Raw genomic sequence first — 21,700 nt, forward strand, 5'->3', positions numbered from 1 at the left:
TTTCTCGGCGTTTGCCAGAATCTCAGAGGCTGCCTTACTCCTTCTGTAGTTAAGACTGGTTTCGCTGGGATGATGATCGCTCCCCAGAGGACAGTTGGACTCTCCCTGACCCTCTCAGGAAGGACAAATGGAATGCTCTGAGTCCCCAGGAAATGGCCCGGAAGGTTGGACTTCATTCTGGGAATTTTCACTGGTCTCTTTTGTTTGAAGTTGAGCTAAAGGGGTGGCAAGTAGAGGTGCACTTCTCTTATCAGTTACTAGAATGTTTTCTACCAGCTGGATAAGCCACCCAGGGAAACAAAGGCTAGTTTCCTGGTCAATATTAGGTCCAGTCTGTGACAGCCTCCCAGCCTTGGGGAAGGGAATAGTGAAGGCAAACGCCCTTTTCTCTGTCACCAAATCTCGGTCCATTGCAGTGTCTCAAGGATGAGGCTGTGAGGCAACCTAGCTATCGCAGGCCTGGCTTTTCTTTTTTTTTTTTATGTTCTTTTTTTTTTTTTTTTTTTTTTTTTTTTTGCGGTACGTGGGCCTCTCACTGTTGTGGCCTCTCCCGTTGCGGAGAAACAGGCTCCAGACGCGCAGGCTCAGCGGCCATGGCTCACGGGCCCAGCCGCTCTGCGGCATGCGGGATCCTCCCAGACCAGGGCACGAACCTGTGTCCCCTGCATCGGCAGGCAGACTCTCAACCACTGCGCCACCAGGGAAGCCCAGGCCTGGCTTTTCTGCGTGAGACTGTGATCTCGGCTTCGCAAATGCCAACTGTTTCCAGAGGGAGATTCTGGGAAGTCCAAGGAAAAAAAAAAACCTTTTAGTTCCAATGACCCTTCTCACCATCACTTTGAATGGCTAAATCTTTTGTACTTTGAATTGTCCACATTTCCAGATGTGGCATATTGAGCGGACACCCACTGATAGGGCCACTCTATACCTCTACCCAGTGAGCCAGGCCCCAGGAGGGGGGTGAAGCAGGGAGGGGCCGGGAAAAGTTCAGTCCATTTTTCTTATTGTACCACTGATCTTACAATGTCGCCATGCCCTTAAAGCCAGTGAGCATACTTGTTTTTGTTTGAGTAAACTTTTTGCTCTGGGATTAAATTTGCAGAAAAGTTGCAAAGATAGTACAGAGAGTTCCCATATACCCCTCATCCATGTTCCCCTAATGTTAACATTTGACATTTCCAACTGTTTGTCAAAACAAACTGATATTGGGGCAATGCTATTAACTAAACACCAGACTTTATTTGGGTTTCATCAGCTTTCCCATTAATGTGCTTTTTCTATCCCAGGAGTCAATCCGGGGTATAATATTGCATTTGGTAGCTTTTTTCTAGCAAATCTCCACTTGCACAAATGTAGCTGATCTTTCACCAGCCTCCCTGAGCACCCGTTCTGTGCAGGACCCTGGCTGGATTCTGAGAGGCAGAGATGAAATGTCCTCAGGCAGTCGCTGTCTGGCTGTCGAGGCTGATGTTCACATACCACCATGGGATGCTCACAACCAGTGTGCTTCACAAATAGAGCCTCTGGGTTGCAGAGCAGAGGTATCGGTGAGGATAAATGTACTATGCGCCCGGGAACGTCAGAAGTCATGCCTAGCTAGCGAGTGGGCTGGGAGGGGGGTCTGGGAAGGTGATAAACAGGGTTCTGCCCAATTTGACTTCAGTAGGAAAGAGAAAATACTGCGGGGTGCTGAGCTAATCATTGCCCCATTCTAAGCATCTATATTGCCAATGTCCTGGTCTCCAAAAACAATGAAACGAAGTACCCTAATACTGGGAGAATGTGTGTGTGTGTGTGTGTGTGTGTGTGTGTGTATGATTTCAAGCAGGGCTCATTAGGAAGAAACTCCACCAATCTTTCTTTTCTTTAGCTACATGGTAGCTGGTTGAACTATTTGATTTTATAGCAAAGAACTCACAAAAAAAGTGCCTTTATCCCCAGGCTGAAAGCACAAGAAAACACCCCAAAACCTGTACCATGTCAGCGCCCAGATAGAAAATCATTCACTTTCAGTGTTGGTTATTCGTTTTGTTGGTGGGAATCATCTCCCCTCTTCTCTCACACTAGCAGTGCTGACTCTTATCCAGGCAGAGGCTTGACTAGTGGGGCGAGGACCCACTTCCTCCATTGAAACCAAATGACTGCAGGGAAGCGGGGCGGCTGAGTGACACACGGCCTCAGTTTGGTCCCCAGAGATGATCCTGGGGTGTCTCAGGGAGAGAGACCCGACACTGTTGAAAGCAGTGCTCTGTCTCCAAAAGCAGGGTGTCCACTGATGTCAGAAGAAATTGCAGTGTTGAAAACCTACGGGATTTCAGGTCGGGTTCAACCAAAGTGTTCCCAAGTTCTGCTTTCCATATTCAAAGCTTAACTTCTGTTCTCTCATGAGAATTTGCTTTCTTGATGTGGAGAGGCCAAGATGTAGCATCAACGCTCTGGTAGTCAGGTCTTCCACAAAAATTCTCAACGTGCACAGGCCACGAGCAACTCCAGACTTTAGTAGTAGAGGTGGGAGTGGGGTAGGGCTGTTGCCGAGGGCCAGGCAGGACTGGGAGGGCTGTCAGCATTCCAGCTATTTAGCACCAGGACTCACTAGGCTGGTGGGCTTAACTTAAAGAGGAGAGAAAGGCGAGGCTCCAGAGTGGAGGTCCGGGGGGTAGGGCAGGCTTCCCTGGGTGAGGCCCTGGAGGCTGAGGAGGCGGGGTAAAGTGTGCCTTTCACAGCTGACTGGAAGCCAGTGTGACTTCACTAGCTGAGTGAACCTGAATCTTTCTGAAGCTCAGACTTTTTTCAGCCATACATGAGAGCATTCTCATGTGCAGTGTCTATTTTACGGGGCTCTAGTAAGAATTCAGAAAGCAGACGAATGTGCAGTAACTGTATTATTACCTGATACAATGAGTAATCGAGCGGCTATTGTTTTCACTACTTCATGTATCTTAAAAGAACACTTTTCCTGCTTTTGAATTCCTAGAAATATGGGGGTCTTGGCTCAGTGAAAAGAGAACTAACGTTATGCTACTAAGAAAAAAACATATAAAACAATATATATTGCCTGTTGTGGTAGAGAAAGTGATGGCTCTGCAAAGATGTCCATGTTCTAAACCCTGGAACCTGTGAACATGTTACGTGACGAGGCACAGGGGAATTCAGGCTGCAGGTGGAATTAAGGTTGCTAATCAGATGAACTTAAAAATGACCTGATGATCCTGGAGTGCTTGGGGGTGCCTGATGTAATCACAAGGGTCCTCAAAAGTGAAGAAGGAAGATGTGACTATGGAAGAGAGAACCAGAGAGGTGGCAGCATGAAAAGGACTTGGCCTGGCAGGGTCAGCTTTGAAGACAGAGGAAGGGGGTCGTGAGTGAAGGAACGCAGGCAGCTTTAGAAGGTGGAAGAGGCAAGGAAGTGGGTTCTCACGGAGAGCCTCCAGAATGTAGCATTACTTGGCCAGCACCTTGATCTTAGCCCAGTGAGATCCCTGCCAGACTTCTGATCTATAGAACTGTGTGATGAAAAATTTGTGTTATTTTAAGCCACTAAGTTTGTGGTCATCTGTTACAGCAGCGATAGAAATCGAATGCACCTATATAGAAATTCTGGAACAATGGCACATTCTTGGATATAGGAAAGAAATGTTTATTAGCTGAACGCTTTTTCAGGAACCTCTTTCCTTCTTCTCGTGTATAATCACCGACACATTAGTATTTTTCCCCCGTTTGCCTGGCATGAATTGTGAGCTTGAACAGCTATTTACAGAGCTCTTTTTACACTTTCTATTATGTTTGCAGAGATTTATATACAAAATACAGGGAAGCCTGCTTCAGCTTCCCTGGCTTGATTTTGAACAGGGAGTGCCAGGGGTAAATTAAAAGGGAAATTCCAACTCAAGGGCAAGGTGATGTTGATAAAGTCCTACTCAAAATATTTACAGAAGAAAGATGGGTACGGTCAAGTGGGCTTTTTCTCTATGATGTCAAGCTTTCCGTGGGAACAATGCAGATAATATTGCTTGTCCCTTTGCTTACTTATAACCTAAAAGGAGGGAGGGGTAAATGACAGAAGCCTGATTCATACTGTTGGACCCCTAAAGGAGCTCAGAAAGGGAGAGGAAAATCTAAACTCCTAAGTCAACATCTATAAAAGGATTTGGGACTGAGGATGAGGAAGTTCTGAGGCCTGCTAAAAGGGAAGGAAGGGCTTTATTTACTGGCCATGGACTGTACTTCCTGTTGTGACGCTAACGCTGTTTCATAACAGCTGGGAGGCTGCAGTACCTTGTGGGACAATGCGGAAGCAGCACTCTTGGTTCCTCCACATTACACAAGTGAATGACCTCTACAGTGCAGTGACACAGATGTAGGGAAAAGAACGGGACACTTGCACTGGCTCTTGCAGACACGATCAAGCTTTTATTTTAATTGCAGAAATATCTTTTATATATACTATGATCGAATATGCAGCATCTCCTGTGTTCTTACGAATGCTCTTTGCTTGTCTGGGGATTCAAAGGGCTGAAAGGGATAAGCACCCAGCGGGGCAGCCCTGTGGCATGTTATGAGTTGTCACTACACAGCCAGGAGCTACAAAAGCCAGTGTGGTCCGTGAAAGAAGGAATTAAGTTTATGTCTTTCTTATCACATAACTCTGTCGCAAACGCCATGAAAATCGTTTTTGCAGATTTGCTTGGCAGGTCAGCCAAGGAATTGGGAAACAACATTTCAAGCCTGATGGGAGACATCTTCACCTGCCTGTATTGTATCCTTCTGAGGATGAAGGGTACTGTGGTTAGGTTTGCACATGCAAAATGCAGTGACAAACCACAGAGACTTCCTGGATGTCTCATTGGATGAATACTCCAAAATTTAGATTTTTTTCAGCAAAAGGATCTTTCAGGTTAGAGGATAGAGGTGGGGCTCTGTCATCACACAGCGTGGTGTCAAATTCGGGTTGGACCACTTACTAGCTGTGTGACCTTGACTAAATTAATTCACATCTCTGTGCCTCAGTTTTCTCATCTTGAATGAGAGGAGTAGTACAATGTATGCCACGTGGTCATTGTGAAGATTAAGGAAGGCAGTATATGAGGCCAGTAGAACGGTGCCTGGTGCTTAAACTGCTTAACCAGTGCTAACTATTTTGCTTAGACAATATGGATATATATTCACGATGGCAGAATAAAAGGTACGAAAACAGTAAGTTACTACAGGGAAGGAAAGCACTGGAAGCCTTGGAAGCGGTGCACATCACCATGACACACAGTACCATTTGTATCCATGTTCAAGGCTCTGCACAGTCTCCGCCCAGCGTCTTTTCCAGTCTGCTTCCCCGCGATCATCCTTCAGGAAGCTTCTGCACCAGCCACCCAGGTCTCCAGGACTGGCCCATCTGCTTTCCTGAACTCAGACATTTTTCCCCCGTCATATCCATACCTCTGCCCATCAATTCTACTGAGAGTTCCTCTCTTTCCCTTTGAACTCTCCCTCCTTTGAGCTGACACAACTAAAAGTCAAAAGGCTTTTTAAACAAAATTATTTGAAGGGACTTCAGATGTCTTGCTCACGTTATACATTTAAAAATCTAGACCACAGAGCTTCAGCGCACGTCCCAAGCTGAGGTGTCAGCTCAGCCGTTTCACGAGGAACTCTGGTCTGAAGGGCTGGGGGCAAGGCCTGTGCACGGGGCCTGCTATGAGCAAGTGAAACAGACTAAGCACAAAGGGAAAAAAGGTGGATGGGCTAGACCTGAAGTGAGATGGCCAGATTTATGTCCTTTCCAGATGAAATGTGGATCCTCTCGCAACAGGAGCCGTGTGGCTGACAGGGTCTTGGCGCTCCAGCCGGGTGTCAGGCCTATGCCTCTGAGGTGGGAGAGCCAAGTTCAGGACACTGGTCCACCAGAGACCTCACGGCTCCACGTAATGTCAAATGGCGAAAGATCTCCCAGAGATCTCCGTCTCAATGCGAACACCCAGCTCCACTTAACGACCAGCAAGCTCCAGTGCTGGACACTCCATGCCAAACAACTAGTAAGAGAGGAGCACAACCCCACCCATTAGCAGAGAGGCTGCCTAAAGTCATACTAAGTTCACTGACACCCAAAACACACCACTGGACGCGGTCCTGCCCACCAGAAAGACAAGATCCAGCCTCAACCACCAGAACACAGGCACTGGTCCCCTCCACCAGGAAGCATACACAACCCACTGAACCAACCTTAGCCACTGGGGGCAGACACCAAAAGCAACAGGAACTACAAACCTACAGCCTGCGAAAAGGAGACCCCAAATGCAGTAAGTTAACCAAAATGAGAGAACAGAGAAATACACAGCAGATGAAGGAGCAAAGTAAAAACCCACCAGACCAAACAAATGAAGAGGAAATAGGTAGTCCGCCTGAAAAAGAATTCAGAGTAATGATAGTAAAGATGATCCAAAATCTTGGAAATAGAATGGAGAAAATACAAGAAATGTTTAACAAGGACCTAGAAGAACCAAAGAGCAAACAAACAATGATGAACAGAACAATAAATGAAATTAAAAATTCTCTAGAAGGAATCAATAGCAGAATAACTGAGGCAGAAGAATGGATAAATGACCTGGAAGATAAAATAGTGGAAATAACTACTGCAGAGCAGAATAAAGAAAAAAGGATGAAAAGAGGACAGTCTTTTTAAAGAAAAAAGAAGAATTGAGGACAGTCTCAGAGACCTCTGGGACAACATTAAACACACCAACCTTCGAATTATAGGGGTCCCCGAAGAAGAAGAGAAAAACAAAGGGACTGAGAAAAGATTTGAAGAGATTATAGTTGAAAACTTCCCTAATGTGGGAGAGGAAATAGTCAATCAAGTCCAGGAAGTGCAGAGAGTCCCGTACAGGACAAATCCAAGGAGAAACATTCCAAGACACGTATTAATCAAACTATCAAAAATTAAATACAAAGAAAAAATACTAAAAGCGCAAGGGAAAAGCAACAAATAACATACAAGGGAATCCCCATAATATTTACAGCTGATCTCTCAGCAGAAACTCTGCAAGCCAGAAGGGAGTGGCAGGACATACTTAAAGCAATGAAAGGGAAAAACCTACAACCAAGATAGCTATCCAGCAAGGATCTCATTCAGATTCGATGGAGAAATTAAAACCTTTACAGACAAGCAAAAGCTAAGAGAATTCAGCACCACCAAACCAGCTTTACAGCAAATGCTAAAGGAACTTCTCTAGTCAGGAAACACAAGACAAAGAAAAGACCTACAATAACAAACCCAGAACAACTAAGAAAATGATAATAGGAACATACATATTGATAACTACCTTACACGTGAATGGATTAAATGCTCCAACCTAAAGACACAGGCTCGCTGAATGGATACAAAAACAAGACCCGTGTTTATGCCATCTTCAACAGACCCACTTCAGACCTAGGGACACATACAGACTGAAAGTGAGGGGATGGAAAAAGATATTCCATGCAAATGGAAATCAGAAGAAAGCTGGAGTAGCAATTCTCATATCGGATAAAATCGACTTTAAAATAAAGACTATTAGAAGAGACAAAGAAGGACACTACATAATGATCAAGGGATCTATCCAAGAAGAAAATATAATACTTGTAAATATGTATGCACCCAGCATAGGAGCACCTCAATACATAAGGCAAATGCTAACAATCACAAAGGGGAAATTGACAGTAACACAATCATAGTAGGGGACTTTAACACCCCACTTTCACCAATGGACAGATCATCCAAAATGAAAATAAGGAAACACAAGCTTTAAATGATACATTAAACAAGATGGACTTAACTGATATTTATAGGACTTTCCATCCAAAAACAGCAGAATACACATTCTTCTCAAGTGCTCATGGAACATTCTCCAGGATAGATCATATCTTGGGTCACAAATCAAGCCTTGGTAAATTTAAGAAAATTGAAATCATATCAACTGTCTTTTCTGACCACAGCGCTATGAGACTAGGTTTCAATTACAGAAAAAAAAAAAGCTGTAAAAAATACAAATACATGGAGGCTAAACAATACATTACTAAATAACCAAGAGATCACTGAAGAAATCAAAGAAGAAATCAAAAAATACCTAGAAACAAATGACAGTGAAAACATGACAACCCAAAACCTATGGGATGCAGCAAAAGCAGTTCTGAGGGAAGTTCATAGCAATCCAATCCTACCTCAAGAAACAAGGAACATCTCAAATAAACACCTAACCTACACCTAAAGCAATTAGAGAAAGAAGAACAAAAAATCCCCAAAGTTAGCAGAAGGAAAGAAATCATAAAGATCAGATCAGAAATAAATGAAAAACAAGTGAAGGAAATGATCGCAAAGATAAATAAAACTAAAAGCTAGTTCTTTGAGAAGATAAAAAAAATTGATAAACCATTAGCCAGACTCATCAAGAAAAAAAGGGAGAAGACTCAAATCAATAGAATTAGAAATGAAAAAGGAGAAGTAACAACTGACACTGCAGAAATACAAAGGATCATGAGAGATTACTACAAGCAACTCTATGCCAATAAAATGGACAACCTGGAAGAAATGGACAAATTCTTAGGAAAGCACGACCTTCTGAGACTGAACCAGGAAGAAATAGAAAATATAAACAGACCAGTCACAAGCACTGAAATTGAGACTGTGATGAAAAATCTTCCAACACACCAAAGCCCAGGACCAGATGGCTTCACAGGCGAATTCTGTCAAACATTTAGAGAAGAGCTTACACCTCTCCTTCTCAAACTCTTCCAAAATATAGCAGAGGGAGGAACCCTCCCAAACTCATTCTACAAGGCCACCATCACCCTGATACCAAAACCAGCCAAAGACGTCACAAGAAACTACAGGCCAATATCACTGATGAACATAGATGCAAAAATTCTCAACAAAATACTAGCAAACAGAATCCAGCAGCACATTAAAAGGATCGTATACCATGATCAAGTGGGGTTTATCCCAGGAATGCAAGGATTCTTCAATAGATGCAAATCAATCAATGTGATACACCATATTAACAAATTGAAGGATAAAAACCATATGATCATCTCAATAGATGCAGAAAAAGCTTTTGACAGGGCTTCCCTGGTGGCACATTGGTTGAGAGTCTGCCTGCTGATGCAGGGGACACGGGTTCGTGCCCTGGTCCGGGAAGATCCCACGTGCCGTGGAGCGGCTGGGCCCGTGAGCCATGGCCGCTGAGCCTGCGCGCCCGGAGCCTGTGCTCCGCAACGGGAGAGGCCACAACAGTGAGAGGCCCGCGTATCACAAAAAAAAAAAAAAAAAAGAAAAAAGGTTCTGAAGAACCTAAGGGCAGGACAGGAATAAAGACACAGACGTAGAGAATGGAGTTGAGGACACGGGGAGGGGGAAGGGTAAGCTGGGACGAAGTGAGAGAGTGGCATGGACATATATACACTACCAAATGTAAAATAGATAGCTAGTGGGAAGCAGCCGCATAGCACAGGGAGATCAGCTTGGTGCTTTGTGACCACCTAGAGGGGTGGATAGGGAGGGTGGGAGGGAGACGCAAGAGGGAGGAGATATGGGGATATATGTATATGTATATGTATAGCTGATTCACTTTGTTATACAGCAGAAACTAATACAACATTGTAAAGCCATTATACTCCAATAAAGATGTTAAATAAAAAAAAAAATCTGGACCAAAAAAGTTGCATGGTTGGCAGTTTCTACCTCCGTACTTGGAAGATACGGACTATGGACAAAATCCCAGGTTTTCAACTCCCTTAACAGCGGGCCATACAAAATACTGAGGGGACCACTCTCCTCGCAATCGAAGTCTGCCCTGCTAGCTTCTTTCCTCTGTAAACTTCAGGATTTGGTTTCTTATTTCTCTTTTGGAATCTAAGTGCTCCAGGGCAGGCATCAGATGTAAGCCTTGTATTCCCAAGGATATCTTTCAAAGTTCAGATCCTTGAAAATGTTGAGAATCTTTATGAGAAGTCCTTCTTGACACTTGCATTGATTCAACGATGCGGTGGCTTATTCTCTTCCATTGCAAACGTCTGTAAGCGGTGGGCTCTTTTCCCCTCCCTGCAAAGTGCACCAGTCTCGAGTGGCCCCTGACTATTGTGACCTCTGGCTCTTTTCATCACAGCAGGTGGCATTCTGGACTCTTCCCCCAGACTTTGGCTCCGTCACAAAGCCTTAGCGTTCTGCCCACTGACAACACTGGAAAGGAAACCGTAGGCTCGTTTTTCACGCTGGGATTCAGTGGATTAGGAAGTAAGAAAAGGCAAAAAGAGAACAGACTTGCTTTGTTCCCTTTAACCTCAGGTTTGGAGGCTTGCAGAATTGGGGGCAGGCTTTGGAGGCCAGCAAACTATACCATGTTGCGTCCTCTGTAGACTCCAGGGAACGTGGCTACCGAGTTCTTTTGGCAGGGAAATGTAGGACAGTTTCACCTTTGGGCATCTTGTCTCGGAAACGTAAGGAAGGCAGGATCCTCCTCTGGTATGATGGGGTGCAGGGCCCAGCCAGGGGCAACTAGCACAGCATCTTCCCATGTCTCAACTACTTCTGGAGGAAGTTCATGCTGAAGACGTAAGAGGTCCGTTTGTTGAGGGAAAGTTCCCTCTATTGCCTCAATTAATTGCACATTACACTTGCCTTTCACAGACTGGAATTTAAACCTTCGGGGCCTTCTCTCTGATGCACGCTCATGGTAGAATTAAATATCACTCCTGGGCTTCCCTGGTGGCGCAGTGGTTGAGAGTCCGCCTGCCGATGCTGGGGGATGCGGGTTGGTGCCCCGGTCCGGGAGGATCCCACGTACCGTGGAGCGGCTGGGCCCGTGAGCCACGGCCGCTGAGCCTGCGCGTCCGGAGCCTGTGCTCCGCAACGGGAGAGGCCACAGCAGTGAGAGGCCCGCGTATCGCAAAAAAAAAACCAAAAATCACTCTTGTCACATCATTTATATTGACTGGTCTTTGACAGATTCCAGATACCTTGGGACTATTGTTCTGCCGTTGTCACCAGTGTCAAGGGGGAAAACCACAGCCAGGCCTTCTTGGAATGGCTCTCCACGGCCATTCATAGCCTTTCACCAGCTAAGTCAGGTCCCACTTCCCATCAGCTCAGAAATATTATTTCCTCATCCAAGTAGGATGGCAGAATAGAAGGACCTTGAGCTCATCTCTTCTCACGAGCACAACTAACTGCTGAAAAACCATTGATAAAACAAAATAACAGGTAACTGCTGAACAACCATTGACAAAAAAAGACTGGAACCTACCAAAAAACATCTACCACTAAAGACATAAAGAAGAAACCACAACGAGATGGTAGGAGGGGCACACTCACGATATAATCAGAAATATTATTTCCTCCCATCCCTTTAGAGAGAGAAAGTTGGACTCAATGGCAAACACCTATCAGTTCCAAAACCCTGTGCATCTCCTTTCGCTGGTGTGATGTGGTACAGGGAAAAGAGAGCTGGATTTGGCATCAGATTTGGGTCCCAGTGGCCGCGATCCTGCTTCCTGGCTGTGCGGAGTTAAGTGAGTTTATTTCTCCGAGGCTCAGTTTCCTCATCTCTAGAATGGGAAGGATAAGGGCAGTCTCAAAGTGTTGTTGAGAGAGCGTTAACGAGGTCATGCAGGCACAGCATCTAGGATGTTGCCTGGCACACGGGGAGGACTGAATGCATTTAGCTATTATCATTATTATTACAGTATTAATAACATTAGTGTCTTTTATGGGATTTAAAATAAAGAGAACTGGTTGGGTGAATCCTTACAGTGTTATGTTAAAACACCAGGAAAGAGTAAATGCCGTTCTCTGCCATCAGTCCACCATCTTTCTCCTTCCATTTTGGGGCCCAAATTATATCCCATTGTTACCGCATAATTCTGTTTTTTTTGGTCTGGTTTCCACCGTATTTCACTTTGGTACATATTCCACAGAGTCTGACAAACGGCTGTATGCATGGTCGTGTGTTAGAAAATATATAGCATCCTGAATGGATCATTTTTTATTTAACCAACCTGTCTCCTATGCAAAATAATCAGGAGGACAGTTTCCACCACTCTGACCCTTTATCAGAGTGATCTGATGAGCCATCGAGGTGTATTCACACTGAGCCGCTCCCCCCAAGTTTTCCATTGACAGTACTGAGGAGAGCTTTCGGGGCTACACGGACAGGAACAAAGCCATTTGGGGGCTGCTGGGAGCTGGGCCTGAAGAGGCACAGAGGGATAGAGCAGAAAGAAGTAGGTCCTCCTTATTGGGCAGCCATCACGGAGCCGACACTGGCCACACACACAGCCATCCTTCAGGCAGGAATTTTTGTCTTCCATTTTAATGAGGAAACTCAGATACGGAAAAATGAAGTAGCTGTCTCAGAGTCAAGTGAAGGAAGCATTGCTTGCTCAGAAAGTACGCTTCGTTTTCTGTATAACTCAGTCCTCTCTGAGCCGTCTCAGACCATTGGATGACAGCTTTCACTCATATTTTCGTCTCCCTCTAGCCTCCCTGGGTGGGTCAAAAAGTCATTCATGGCATGCTTTCCAAGATGATAAGGCTTGAGGTAGGCTTTCAAATTCAAAGATTCATTTGAACAGAATGAAAATATGCCACCTGATGCCTTACCCAGTGCTTGGAGTCCATCTCCAATAAATCTCTTTCCGATGGAATCTCATTTTAAGAAATGTGCTTTTGCTTAATTCACATTCAGTAAAGTCACCCCTCCGTCTCTGCTTCTGCTACTTGGAAGAATATTGGGCTGAGAAGTCAGACACAAATCCTTGGAGCAAATCCACTCAGAATTGCCCCACAAACACAGACTTCCATGACGGCCAAACAAAAAAAGAAAAGGCGTGAGAAACTCACTATCTTAAAGCCACCCACCGTAATTCCTGTCTGCTAAAAACTGGAGTATCATATAATTTCTGTTGAAAATTTTGTTATTTTTAAGACTGACATACAGAATGACATTGAGTTTAAAAGTTCTTTCTTTGCCTTTCTCTATTTTACCTCTAAACTGGTACAGAGATATTAGTATAAACTGTCTCTCTCCAATGAATGAATTGACTCAATAAAGTTAACTACCTACTCTATATTGTCAATAATTACTTTGACTTTTTCCACACACTTTGGTCTTCCAATAACCTGTATTCGTTTCCCCCAGTGGGGCTCTTGGGGCTGACATAGCTCTTAATGGCCCGGTGAGGGTGTAGTTGATACGGTGTAGGTGAAAATGATCCATCTATTTCTGGTTTCCCCCTAAAAATAACTTACACTGTGACGTCAGTGATTACAATGGATGGCTCTGTTCTAAAATGAATTTTACATTTATTTTGCTACACGTGGTTCAGTTCCCAGCAATGCCATTACCGAGGTCGACTCGTAGATTCAATTCTGAGGAACATGAACTGGTTTACAAGGCGGAAAGAGAGGCTTCATTTGATTTGTCATCCTCACTTCCACTTGCCTCTTTACAGTCCTTCAGTTGGGATGTTGTGTGACAGTTACCACCAGGCGATCTCCCCTCTCCGTTTCCTCCTCCTGTACCCTGGATAAAGCACATAGGAGGTTTTCTGCACAGTAAAATCTCCATATGTGCTTATCCCTGGGTAGTTTAAAAATCAGAGCCGGGGGGCACATTTTTCTCTCCATAAATCACCACAGAATCAGCCTCTGGCAGATCAGCAGCTGGAGGAACTCCCAGCCAGTCCTGGGACTATTCCTTTCTTGGGCAGGAGTGGTTTTCTATGCCCCGGGGCTACCCTCTCTGTTATCAGAGGACACCATGCAGTGGGCAGTGGGTTTTAATTAACTCACCAATGGTGCTGTCTCTTTCATTCTCTGAATGATGTGCTGTGTGTTCTAGCATAAGATATTCATCTCCTCACCATCTTTCTCTCTTCAGAGAAGCTGTTCTGCACGAAGATTCCCCAAAAGAATATTTGTGGTATCCAACTGTAACAAGAGAAAGTTTGAAATAACCTGAACACCCAAGCAAAGGCCCTTAGATCAATGATAGCATAACAAAATAGGAGAGGAGCCATCATTTTCAAATGTGGTGTCTGAAGGATATTTTAATGTTATGGAAAGTTGATAATGCTACAGTAAACATCCTTGTACTGGATTATGTGCACTTATGCAAGAAATTCTGTAGGATATATTTTCTGGAGTGAAATAGCTCATTCAGAAAGTTTACTCATTTTTTTATTTAATAGATATTGAGGAGGAGGAAGAAAAACAACTTCAAAAAGATTGTACAAACTTATATTCACACAGCAATAATCAGTTGGATGAGATTTTTCCAAGGGATCATTTTTAATCCCTCCGTCTTGGTCTAGGAACAAGCTGGAATGCTCTGCAAGAAACTCTAAAACACCAACTGGTCTTTTCACTCAAATGCGTATCATTTTACTGGAAAGATGTGTGGAGAAGCTATCTGTAAAAAGTTATGCATGCAAAGCATATTATGTTACTGAATTAAAAGTACAGCCGTTTCAATACAGAGTTGAAAACATTTTTTTAAACCTCCTAAAGGGTTTGGTCTATGTAAAGATAGTTCAGCTTTGTGTATAAATGCTATGAGTCACGAATGTGTTCTGGCCCCAGTTTCCTTATTTTTAAAAAGAGGGGTTAGAATCTGAGGTCCATTGTAGCTCTAACGATTTTATGATTTCACAGTTCCTCTCATCAACTGATTGTAATGACCAGGAGAACTGAGGCTCATAAGAATGACATCTTGGATTACAGGTTCTGTTTAATCTTCATAAAAGCCTTTTGAAGTCTAAGAATCATTGTATCCATTTTACAAAGAGGAAACTGAAGCACAGAAAGGTCAAGTAACTTGCCTGAGGCCACAGAGCCATGGGTAGCAGAGCCAAGTTCTTTCTCTTTCCCTCCCTTCCTTCCTTCTAGTCAACAGATAGAAACCAATGTCAAAGTAGACCCTATGGAATTGTTACCATTGCATGCCCTGGCTTAGATAGACAGTGTTTATTTCCGTGTTCCAAGGGAGAAGACTCAAGTTACACCCAATTGAATGTATAAATCCTAACTTGGCTTAGCTTTTTTATGCTTTAAGATTAAGAGACTTTTCATGTTTTTTATTTTTATGTCTCATAATTTTTACAGGATGCCGAAATAAAGGCAGAAAAGAATCACAAGGGAACTCTCTTTAAAGTCAAATCCAGTCACTTTCTCTGGCACATCCAAATTAATATGCTCCCACAGGCAGGTTGCTGTGGTCCACAGAGAGGTCTGCACTGTTTCCCTTTTCTTGTAAATGAAGGGTCATCGCTGATGTGAATGTGGGGGAATGTTGAGAATCAGGGGAGACTGAGTATGCAGGGCAGGGTCTCAGTACACGCTGGCCACTGCCTTCCCCTGAACCCCCCAGTCCCTCCAGGCTTCCAGGCACAGATGGCTCAGGACATCTTAGCATTTTGTGCCAGGCAAGAGCCTAAGACTCTCTCCAAATCTACATCATGTTGGAAATGTTTTTTTCCTTCAAATCATTCGAATGTTCCACATATCCACATATCAAAAAAAACCACAAAACAACAACAAAAAATCTTTCATTTTAAACTTTCTTGTTGACCCTAAGTGTTCTTAATAAAGCACTTTGAGAATGGGAGAAAATATTTGCAAATGAAGCAACTGACAAAGGATTAACCTCCAAAATATACAAGTAGCTCATGCAGCTCAATATCAATAAAACAAACAGCCCAATCCAAAAATGGGCAGAAGACCTAAATAGACATTTCTCCAAAGAAGACATACAGACTGCCAACAAACACATAAAAGGATGCTTAATATCACTAATCATTAGAGAAATGCAAATCAATATTACAATGAGGTATCACCGCACACCAGTCAGAAAGGCCATCATCAAAAAAATCTACAAACAATAAATGCTGGAGACGGTGTGGAGAAAAAGGAACCCTTTTGCACTGTTGGTGGGAATGTAAATTGATAACAGCCACTATGGAGAACAGTATGGAGGTTCCTTAAAAAACTAAAAATAGGGGCTTCCCTGGTGGCGTGCTGGTTAAGAAACCGCCTGCCGATGCAGGGTACAGGGGTTCAATCCCTGGTCCAGGAAGATCCCACATGCCACAGAGCAACTAAGCCTGTGCGCCACAACTACTGAGACTGCGCTCTAGAGCCCACGAGCCACAACTACTGAAGCCCCCACACCTAGAGCCTGTGCTCCAAAACAAGAGAAGCCACCACAATGAGAAGCCCATGCACTGCAAGGAAGGGTAGCCCCCGCCTGCCACAACTAGAGAAAATCCCGTGCGCAGCAATGAAGACCCAATTCAGCCATAAACAAACAAACAAACAAAAAAAAAAACAAAAACAAAAAACTAAAAATAGAACTACCATAGGACCCAGCAATCCCACTACTGGGCATATACCCTGAGAAAACCAAAATTCAAAAAGAGTCATGTACCACAATGTTCATTGCAGCAGTGTTTACAATAGCCAGGACATGGAAGCAACCTAAGTGTCCATCAACAGATGAATGGATAAAGAAGATGTGGCACATATATATACAATGGAATATTACTCAGCCATAAAAAGAAACGAAACTGAGTTATTTGTAGTGAGGTGGATGGACCTAGAGTCTGTCATACAGAGTGAAGTAAGTCAGAAAGAGAAAAACAAATACCATGTGCTAACACATACATATGGAATCTAAGGGGAAAAAAAACGTCATGAAGAACCTAGAGGTAAGACAGGAATAAAGACGCAGATGTAGAGAACGGACTTGAGGACACGGGGAGGGGGAAGGGTAAGCTGTGACAAAGTGAGAGAGAGGCATGGACATATATACACTAACAAACGTAAGGTAGATAGCTAGTGGGAAGCAGCCGCATAGCACAGGGAAATCAGCTCGGTGCTGTGTGACCACCTAGAGGGGTGGAATAGGGAGGGTGGGAGGGAGGGAGACACAAGAGGGAGGAGATATGGGGATATATGTATATGTAGAGCTGACTCACTTTGTTATACAGCAGAAACTAACACAACATTGTAAAGCAATTATACTCCAATAAAGATGTTTTTTTTAAAAAAAAGAAAAATAGCAGTTTGCTGATCATCTTTGATTCCTCAGTCTTCTCCAGATGATGAGCACCTCCTTCTTTCTAGATTATTCCTTGGGTCTTTCTGTATAGGCTCTGGAGAGGACAGGTCGGCTCTGCCACTTGGAGCAAGTTACTCAACCCCTCTGAGTGTCAATTTCTTCCTCTCCAAGAGGGAAAGAATTCTAATATGTACCTCAAGGTGTTTTAGGGCTAAGCAAGGCAATACATTTAAGGGTCTCAACCAGGTAGGTGCCAAATCCAACCCACCATCTGTTTTTGTAAATGAAGCTTTCTTGAAACACAGCCCTGCTCGTTCGTTTCCATGGTGCCTGTGGCTGCTTTCCTGCTGCAAGGGCAGAGAGCAATAGCTGCAGCAGACGTTGTACGGACAGCAAACCCTCAAATATTCACCGTCTAGGCCTTCCCGGAAAATGTTTGCCGATTCCCAGTAAAACCCTACATAAAAATAAGCCCTCAGCTGTGCTCATAAGCCCCTTTGATTAATTCATTAGTTTATTTATACATCTGACAAGTGTTTATTGAGCATGTGGGCCTAGCATATGCCAGAGATTCACATATGCATCAGACATTCAAAGGAAGCTCAAGGAATTTGGGAGAGAGACTGCAATTCCTTGTGCTAAGTGCGAAGCTAGGTATATGCAGGACTCCTAGAGAGTGGGACGATGGGGCAGGGTGAGGTGGTGTGAGAGATGTGTGTGTGTGTGTGTGGAAACGGTGGGGGGGCGGTTGGAAGTTTCTAGAAATGGAAAACCTCTAAGTTGAATCCTGGGTAGGGAGTCAGTGGGAGACGGCTGGCCTGTGTGTGTTGCTATTTATTCATTCAATAAATATAGCTTGAAAAAGCCAGGCGAGATCTCTGCCCTTAGGAGAATAAATTCTAAGACAGACAATTAGCAGGTCAACCAAGGAATGAAGATAGTATCAATGAATGTGATAAATAGATGGAGAAGGAAGGAATTAGAGGAGCGGTAGATTTGTTTTGAGTAGTCTGGGAAAGCCCTGCTTCGAGAAGGAAAGCTTGCGCTGGGACAAGATGACTGGAGTGAGCCAGCCATGAGATAACTGGGGGGCCAAAGTGTCCCAGACTGAAGGGCAGCAAGTGGAAAGGCCCTGGAAGTGGGAGGAGGGCAAGAGACTGCTCACTGCACTGCAGGGAAGGAGAGAAGACCTATGTGGACAGCTGGGTGGGCATGGGGTGCGAACAATGGGGAAGAAGCCCATGGGCCTTGTCTTGGCGCCGTCTGATTCTCGGGCAGCGGATGGCCAACAGCAGGGAGTGGGGTGATCTGATGCTTCGTAATAAGAATATTACAGTATAATGATTAGGATCATTTTTGAGATACCATCCTTCTAATAAGTTTGGGAAAGAGGCCTTGGGCTGGATGTCTATATTGGGAGACAAGCTGGGAGCAGGTAGAGGTGATGGATTAGCAAGGGAGGGTGGGGATTGAGGACCACAGATACCGCAGGCCTGGCCTGCTGGGTGAGAACATGTTCTGATAGCACGCTCTTGTGTTTGCTCTGCTTTACAGTCACCACTGCTCTGCCCTTGGCCTTGATAAAAGATAAGAGTAACTTGAAAGGAAACAGCACCCTCACCCCTCCCTGAACAACAGCTTGTTTACCTGAAATGGAAAATTCCTTGGAACAGGACTGATTCCCAGGGATTCTCAGGTTGTGAGGTCAACCTGCATTTTAACCTGAGTAGGATCAGGATAAAGAGACTCGGGTGCCAGTTAAGACTTGGGTGCCAGTTAAGGCTCCGATTTTCAGCGTTGATTCTTTCCAGTTTTGCTTTAGACCTTCGATAAACTGTTGCAGCTCTTGTTCTTCTCATCTCATGATTCCGTAATGGTTTGGGGATCAGATTTCCACGACCTGACTACCTACACAAATTCTGCTATGAAGCTGTTTCTACAGCAAAACCACAATGGATCGATTGAGTCAAAAACTGCTCCATAGAAGGGAATGGAAGCCAGTCAAATCAGGGATTTGGTGTCAAACACAGTAACAGGTTTTTTTGGTTGCTGTGTTTTATTGGAGTAGGGTTGATTTACAATGTTGTGTTAGTTTCAGGTGTACAGCACAGTGATTCAGATGTATATGTGTGTATGTATATGTGTGTGTGTGTATATATGTATGTATACACACACACACACACTTTTTCAGATTCTTTTCCCATATACGTTATTACAGAATACTGAGGAGAGCTCCCTGTGCTGTGCAGTAGGTCCTTGTTTATCTATTTTATATATAGCAGTGTGCACCTGTTCATCCCAGACTCCTAATTTATCCCTCCCCACCCCTTCCCCTTTGGTAACCATAAGTTTGTTTTCTGTCTGTGGGTCTGTTTCTGTTTTGGAAGTAAGTTCATTTGTATCTTTTTTTTTTTTTTTTGATTCCGCATATACGTGATATCATATGACATTTGTGTTTCTCTGTCTGACTTACTTCACTTAGCATGATCATCTCTAGGTCCATCCGTGTTGCTGCAAATGGCATTGTTATGTTGTTTTTTATGGCTGAGTAGTATTCCATTGTATATGTGCCACCTCTTCATCCATTCATCTGTCGATGGACACTTAGGTGGCTTCCACGTCTTGGCTGTAGTGAGTAGTGCTGCTGTGTACATTGGGAGTAACAGGCTTTTAACTGAACGCATCTTTCCGTTTCTGGCCAGTCCCAGTCGCTTTGTTGTGTAGACAGAGCTCAGCCTGCCCAGGCAGGATTTTCCTCTTTCCCCAAGAACCCCTCTCTCTTCTCCTTCCGGATTGCTCTGCGGGCTCATCCATGCTGTGTTCCCTGGCCCCATGCCACAACCCATCTGAGATGTTGGAATTGCGGAAAATCAGAGGAGAGAGGAGTCTGGAGTACTTCTGTCAAACAGCTTTCTCACCCTATCACTGATAAAGGATGGGCCTGTGGGATCCATATGGAGAGAGGGTGTGAAGATGGTGGGGTGACAGGAAGTGACTGATAATGGCCCTTGGGTCTCCATGGTTCACTGAACAGCGCTGGGCAACTAGACAAAAGCAAATATCAAATCTGTTCAATTCGGGGGTATGAGTCAGCCGTTTACCAAGTCAGCAGATTCCCGACTTCACACTCACCATTCTCAATGTGGGACCTTATCTTCAAGGGATGTAGCGGGTCCCTTCCAGTGCACTGTGGGCGTCCTTCCTTTTTCCTCTCCCACATTTCATCCCACCTGTTCTCTTTTCCTCCCCTCCAGAGGAGAATAGGAGGATACCCCGTGTGTTTCCAGTCTTATAATAAGCAAGAGCCTTGGGTGCTGACACATGAAAAGGAATAGCACTCCTCAGCCTGTGCATCTGGGGGAAATGCCTGTTTTCCTTTGAATTCAATAGGCAGCTAATGAGTTTTCCATTCCTTCCCATCTCTCCGAGCTCGGCTCTTGTGTCCACTGGTGGGCGTTTGCAAATATAAAGTGGTTGAGTATACTTCCGCTGCCAAAGAAGGCTTTCAGAACTTGTACATGGATGGTTGTTTATGAAGGTTTGATTAGATTGCAAAAATAATTTAAAATTCTGTGTGTGTAAAAAGAAAACCTTATTGACGTGAAACCACGGGTGCTGGGAGTGGATCTGGGTGCCAAACAAGGGTCTTGACTGGCCACAGTTAGGAGAGAGCCTGGGTTGGCAGGAAAGGGAGTTGGTTCCAACCTCTCTCTTTGGTCTTTTCAAGAATCTTCTTTTTTAATAGTGGAAAGGTGCACAGATTATATAATACAGCAGGTCAAAAGAGTCACCTTTGCCATCTTCTGCAGATCATGAATGTGGGCCATTTTATTAAAAAAAAAAAAAGAGAGAGAGAGAAAGAGACAGAGAGAGAGAGATTGATTTTGATGTAAGAATACATATAGGAACATAGAGAATAGACTGGTGGTTGCCAAGGAGGAGGGAGGGTGGGGGAGGGATGGAGTGGGAGGTTGGGATTAGCAGATGTAAGCTATTATGTAGAGAATGGATAAACAGCAAGGTCCTACTGTATAGCGCAGAGGACAGTATTCAACATCCTGTGATAAACCATAATGGAAAAGAATATGAAAACAAAAGGTATGTATATGTATAACTGAGTCACTTTGCTGTACAGGAGTAATACAACATTGTAATTCAACTCTACTTCAGTTAAAAAATACATTTAAAAAATACATATGAGAAACCATTTTATCCACAAAGCAACTGAATCTGGACCACAGCCGTAAAGCACTAGTTAGGCTACTAGTAAGTGATTAGAGCCAGGCAAAAGCGGACTTGAATGCAAGAACTTCAGTCACTTGGACACGTTTGATTCCCTAAAGGAAAGTTGCAGAAAACCCGTGATCTAAATCTCTGAACTTGGGTATTTCCAAGGAAACCACCAGACTTCCCCACTGTCTTGGATATAACACAAGTAATGAAGCGCCTGGCAGGCCCCAGAGGCTTTTGTGTAATTAGATCAGTAGCAGTAAAAGCCATTAGCATCTGAGATTTATCTGTCTCTCCAACCAAGACCCCCTTAGGCTTAGTAACTGTCCAAGTGGAAAGAAGTGGGGGAAACCCCAAGAAACCAAACAAAAACAAACTACTGATGAACCTAG

Source organism: Phocoena phocoena, chromosome X, assembly GCF_963924675.1.
Source record: "Phocoena phocoena chromosome X, mPhoPho1.1, whole genome shotgun sequence".
NCBI classification, from domain to species: domain Eukaryota; kingdom Metazoa; phylum Chordata; class Mammalia; order Artiodactyla; family Phocoenidae; genus Phocoena; species Phocoena phocoena.